The sequence below is a fragment of the Ursus americanus genome, chromosome 6 (assembly GCF_024610735.1).
Source record: "Ursus americanus isolate L20-20 chromosome 6, mUrsAme1.1.p, whole genome shotgun sequence".
Taxonomy (NCBI): domain Eukaryota; kingdom Metazoa; phylum Chordata; class Mammalia; order Carnivora; family Ursidae; genus Ursus; species Ursus americanus.
In genome coordinates this window covers 71718578-71724577 of record NC_142132.1, presented here as the reverse complement: position 1 = coordinate 71724577, position 6000 = coordinate 71718578, and the positions used below count along the sequence as shown (strand labels likewise).

Below are 6000 nucleotides of genomic sequence, written 5' to 3'. Positions count from 1 at the left end.
AGCAAATGTTAAACAGCTTAATGGAGACATTAAGAACTGACTTCTTCCATAGGTTTTAAGGTGCCTAATAAAAAGCACATTTTTAAAAGAGTCATATACATCCTAATAACATAAAGCACTCCAAAACTAAATTTGTGTATATATCATTTAAAAAAATATTTTTTCTTTCTCTCTCTCTTTCTTTCTTTCTTTCTTTCTTTCTTTCTTTCTTTCTTTCTTTCTTTCTTTCTTTCTTTGAGAGAGAGAGCAAGTGCATAATAGGAGGGGGAGAGAAGCAGACTCCCCGCTGAGTGCTGATTCCCCACGTGGGGCTCCATCCGACAACCCTGAGATCACGACCTGAGCCAAAACCAAGAGTTGGATGCTCAACTGACTGAGCCACCTAGGCACCACTGTAATTTTTTAATATAGCAATTGCCCCATCTGTAGTCAAATGTGGAAATCTGTATAATTTCGACCATGTTCCTATTACAAAAATGGAAGCCCTGCATCCTCTCTACCACTTCTTCGAATATCCAGTTTTACTCCAGGGCAGGGCAGTGGGCATTGAAGTTTCAAACTTCATCTAAAATTATGATGAATGCTTGCTATGTGCCAGGTACTGTTCTGGCACTTGGGATACATCATAAACAGAACAAAGGTTGCCGCCTTCATGAACTCTATATGCGGGAGATAATAAAGATGAACCTAATAGATGTGTAAGTTATGTAGTACGTCCTTATTAAAATTATTTTGGGGGGTGTATTAGTCTTCCAGCATTGCCTTAACAAAATATTACAGACTGGGTGACTTAAAACAACAGAGATATATTCTCTCATAGTCTAGAGGCTGGACGTCCAGGATCAAAGTGGCAGCAGGGCTGATATCTGGTGAGATCTCTCTTCCTGATATCTGGTGAGGTTTGCAGATAGCTGCCTTCTTGCTGTGTCCTCATGTGGCCTTTCCTCTGCACATGTGTGGAAAGCTCTGGTGTCTCTTGCCTTCTGATAAGGACACCAGTCCTATTGGATGAGGGCCCCCACCCTTTGCGACCTTATTTAACATTACCTCTTTAAAGGCTCTATTTCCAAACAGAGTCCCATTGTGGCTTTTGACTTTAACATATGCATTTGGGGAAGAGGGGTCAGGAAAAATTCCATCCATAACCTATGGCATTTGTGATATGAGGGACACTCAAGTGTGGGGCCCAGGGCAGAATCTCCTCTTATCAAGGTTAAGGACAATGTTGAGATAGACATTATGGAGAAGGTGAAATCTGAGCAAAGATATGGGAGGTTAGAGAGTTATACATGTGGCTATCTGGAGAAAAGACATTTCAGATTGAAGGAACAGCCAGTGCAGAGGCCTGAAGACAGGAAGGTCTCTCGGATGTTTGGTAAACAGTAGGTCTGCAGGGGTGGGAGAGTAGGAAGAGATGAGGTTGCGGGGTTCTGGGTGGTGTGGAGCTCTTATAAGGAATTTGGTATTTACCTGGGTTAAATAGGAGAACCATTACAGGGTTTTTGTTTTTGTTGTAAGATTATTTTATTTATTTATTTATTTATTTATTTATTTACTTATTTATTTATTTGAGAGAGAGAGAGAGAGCGCACAAGGGGAGTGAGGGGCAGAGGGAGAAGCAGACTCCCCACTGAGCAGGGAGCCCAATGTGGGTCTTGATCCCGGAAACTGGGATCATGACCTGAGCCAAAGGCAGACACTTAACCCACTGAGCCACCCAGGTGCCCCCATTGCAGGGTTTTGAGTGGAGGTGTGACATGTTCTGATTTATATATCCATGTAGTTGTGAAATTATTATTGTACGGCATTTTGGTGAATAATTAATAAGAAATGCACATTTACCTTTGCCCCTTGAACAACATGGGTTTGAACTGCATAGGTCCACTTATACATGGATTTTTTTCAATAAGTACAATACATTAGTATAAATGTTTTTTCCTTATGATTTTCTCACTAATATTTTCTTTTCTCTAGCTTGCTTGAAGAATACAGTATACAAAATACATGTTAATTAACTGTTTATGTTATCGGTAAGGCTTTCAGTCAACAGTAGGCTATTAATAGTTGAGTTTTGGAGAAGTCAAAGGTTCTTTGAGCAGGGGTCAGCACCCCTAACCCCTGTGTTGTTCAAGGGCCAACTGTACATTAACTGCATCTTTTAAAATCTTGATTTTTAGAATCTAATTTTAGAGTCACATTAGCTGGAGAACTTCCCACTTACAAAGTTTTCCAAAGTGTGATACATATATAAGTAAGGCTTCCTTCTACATATCTATTCATTTTTTTCTTTTTTCTTTCTTCTTTTGAATGTACATGGTTACACATTTGTGTTCATTTGAAATCTTTTGAACTAAGTTTTATCTAATTATGTATACTTAATATCTATGTTCTAAGATACTTTTGAACAAAGTTAATACTGAGGTAGCTTGGTTATATAGATATACAGAGAAAAGAATAGTTAGAAATGACATTACTTTGTGTCTTTTACAAATAAATAATACTCTGAGGGCTAACTGTGTACCGTTGTAATACAAAGTCTGTTTCATTCTGTTTGGCTTTAACAAAATCATGATCATCAATTATCTTGCATTCAAGAGAAACAGAAACTGGATTGTTACTTATAATTTCTATGACTTCTTTGTCCAAAAAAAAAAAAATGTTTTTAAGATAGTGGGTAAAAGTTGATGTGAAAATAGGAGTAGGTTCACTCTTAGGTGAAACTGTGAAACAGGTCAAGTTTGGCTTCCTCTTCCTCTTTTAGCTCAGGGCAATTCACCAAAGTATCTCCAGCACCTAGCAGGGTACTTAGCACATAGTAGGTGCTCATTATATATTTTTTAAATGAGTAGTGATTTTCCTAAGACATCGCTTTCACTAATTTGTTAGTGACTTGGGTTGTTGTGCATCCTTGGAGTATTTGCATTCTAACAGATTGCCAGAGGAAGTGGGCAACCTCTGCCCCAAGTTGCTAATGGCTGAACTTCAGGCGTCAGTGGGGAGTATTTTGAAGTGCAGAATCTTCCCCAAGAGCTGCTTCAAATCACATCACTGGTCAACTATTTACTTTGGTTGTCATTGGGTCAGATGAGAATTGCAATTGGTATACAGCCTTAAGACATTACATCCTGAATTATTTCTATTTCTTGATTCCTGTGCAAAAAAGACAGAAGTTGTTGATTCTAACGCCAATTCCTGTCAATTTGTAGGCCATTTGCTTACAGTTTGTATTAATAGGTAGGACTTGAACCCCGTTCAAGATCGTCCCCGGTACCTCTGACATGCCGCACATGGACTGTCACGGAGACTGGGTGGTGACCAGGGGTATCCTCCTACATGCCAAATTGCTGGCGGCAGCAGCCTATCAGCCATGTGCTGGGCCAGGCACTCAGCGATGCAGCCAAAACATCCTTGTATTAAACCTATGGCTCCCACCTACAGGAGGCACTGCTATTTTAAGGTATATAATGTTGACAGTGCGCACTGTAACAAATATGTTTGAAGGGAGCTAAATTGAAAAACACACATTTGCGCTGAATTACTTCTACACTGGCTTCGTTTCTGAAAGAAGCGTACCATTACCTTTGCAAAATGGCTTTTTCCAGGCCCCAGAGGAAGGGTGAGTAGGTTTCCTCGTGGGTAACCCTTCCTCCCTCTTCCAACCCCTTCCCATATTCTTGTACCCCCATCCTCTGGACCCACACAAGGAGGACAGGATGAGCGTCTATGTTGAATGGAGGAAGCGGACGCTGCGCAAGTGCTTGATGCTTTTCAAACGACGGTCGCTTTTCTCTGGGTCTGACATAGCTAGCCTCGCCTCGCACAGACACGGAGAGGACCCGAAGCAATCCTCCCCTGCGCTGGGAGAAACCCCAAGGCCCCCAGCCCTGAGGCTCGGCCCGGCCCTTCCGTTCCCCATTGGCTCGGCAGTTCCACGCGTCACGCCTGCGACGCCGACGCTACCCTACCAGCGAGGGGCGGAGCTCGGGGCGCGCGAGGCGGGGCAAGCGCGCACGCGCAGGCGAACGGGTCTGGGTCCGGACAGGGAAAGGGAGGGGGTGGTGTTCCCGGTTTCCTGGGTTACCTGAGGGGGCGGGGGTTGGGAGTTTGCGGCGGCGGCTGCGGCGGCGGCAGCGGCAGCGACAGCGACGACGACTGGGGATTCTCTCGGTGAGTGGAAGCGCGCGGCGGCAGCCACACAGCAGGTAAAGGCGGCCGCTGGGCTCCGATGACGCTGGCCGAGGGCTTGGGGTCCCGGACACCATCCATGGCCTGGAGAGAAGGCGGTTTGGGGGTGGCGGCCGTCAGCCTGTGCTGGGGGTCGCAGCCACCGGGCTGAGGGCGCGGGGGACTCGGCCCCAAGCCCGTCCGCGGGCGTCCTCTCAGGCTCCGGGTCTCCGAGATGTCTCCCTGCCGCGCCCGGGCAGCCTTTGACAGCAGCTGAGCGGCTGGCGGGAGCTCCTCCCTGCCCCTCTGGACCCTCGCGGCGGCCACCCGTCACCAACTTTATTTCCCGGCGCGCGGGGGGGCGGGGAGAGCGGAGGTCGAGTAGGCTGGCGGCGATTTGCTGCGAGCTTGTTTGTATTTATTGCCCTGTGCGGTGGCACTACCTCCACCCCGACCGGGCCCAGGCTGGCAGGTCGACGACGGGAGTTGACAGTTTCCGCGCCACCACCCTTGCAGTCGCTGCTTGGGCTCCTGTCCCGCGGTGCTCACCCATCTGTCATCTCCCCCGTGTTCCTTGGTCCGCTGCTTTTCTCATACCTGTGACAGACACCCTTTGCTGGGGCGAGAGACTCCAGAGGATCCTCTGAGACATCTGCCGTCTGTCCCGGGGCATCACTAGAGCCTTGGCTGAGATACCCCTTCGCCTATGGTAGGATTAAATTGTTTGAGAAATAACCCAGGGAGACCCCCGGACCCCACAGGGTGGAGGTCAACGGGTTGTTTAGTAGTGGAGGAGATAGGGTCAGAGGCTTTAAGAACCGCTCCCTAGCCTTGATTCTTATCGGGCTAAACAAAACAAAACAAAACATTCCCTATATGCTCAACAGACCATACACACCCAGTGACAGCACTTGGTAGTTGATGAGGTTTGTTTTAAACAGATAGAAAATTTTAAGAGAGGTGCGTCTTGTGTTGCATAGGTTGGTATTGAATACGGACCAATGTTTGCTTGAACACTGAATTCAACTCGCATTTTTCCTAGGGTTTGTTTAACAGATTGATAGGACAAACTGAATTGGGCTTTTCTTCCTGATGATTCTTGGCTGGTCTGATGCTACTTTAAACTTCCACACCCAGAAACCTTATGCTAATAAAGATGTTGACTCTGAGCTTTCATTTTATAGATGTACTTATTAATACGGGGTATCTATCTTAAAGAGCTTTATAAATAGCCACTTTTTTTCTAATAGCTCTTTGCTATCCTCCATATTGCTACTGCCTAAAGATTGGAGAATTTGGAGAGGAGGAGGAATTAGGAGAAAATGAGTTATTATATAATTTAACTTACATGAAAGCAGTTTGTAAACTATAAAATGATACATAAATTTAGTAAATATTTATTAAGCATATACTGTGTGCCAAACAGTTTTCTGAACAGATAAATATCCCCTCCTTCATGGAGCTTACGTTCTAATGGGGGGTCTAAGATAATAAAATATGTGCTATGTCATTTTGTGTAAGGACTATAAAGGAAAAAAGCATGAAAGAGGAAGGATAAGGGGAGAGAGTTGCAATTTTAACTAGAGGTAGCCAGGGAAGACTTCCTGGAGAACATGGCATTTGACCCCAAGACCAGAAGGAAGTGAGTAGGTACTCCATACCCCTCTCTCGGGGAAGAGCGTTGAACCAGAGGGAAAGGCATTTGCAAAAGCTTTGAGCCAGGAGTGTACTGGGCATGTTTGAGGACAGCTCAAAGGCTGATGTGGCTGTGGTGGAGTGAGCAAAGTAAGAGTAGTAGAATGAAGTCAGGTAAGTGGGAATGGGAAATCAGGTTGG

At 45.3% G+C, this 6000-nt stretch overlaps 1 protein-coding gene across 3 annotated transcripts in view; it reads left to right on the top strand.

Moving 5' to 3' along the window:
• The first annotated feature begins 4031 nt into the window (after positions 1-4031).
• The window catches only part of LYST (lysosomal trafficking regulator), a 202315-nt gene continuing 200346 nt past the window's right edge, over positions 4032-6000 (top strand). For 2 of the 3 annotated variants that reach the window (XM_045783612.2, XM_045783611.2), the window contains exon 1: positions 4032-4167. The gene's annotated coding sequence lies outside the window, so the exon portion shown is untranslated. Of the gene's footprint in view, positions 4203-6000 lie in introns of all 3 variants that reach the window. The other variant, XM_087863139.1, reaches the window with a different exon arrangement.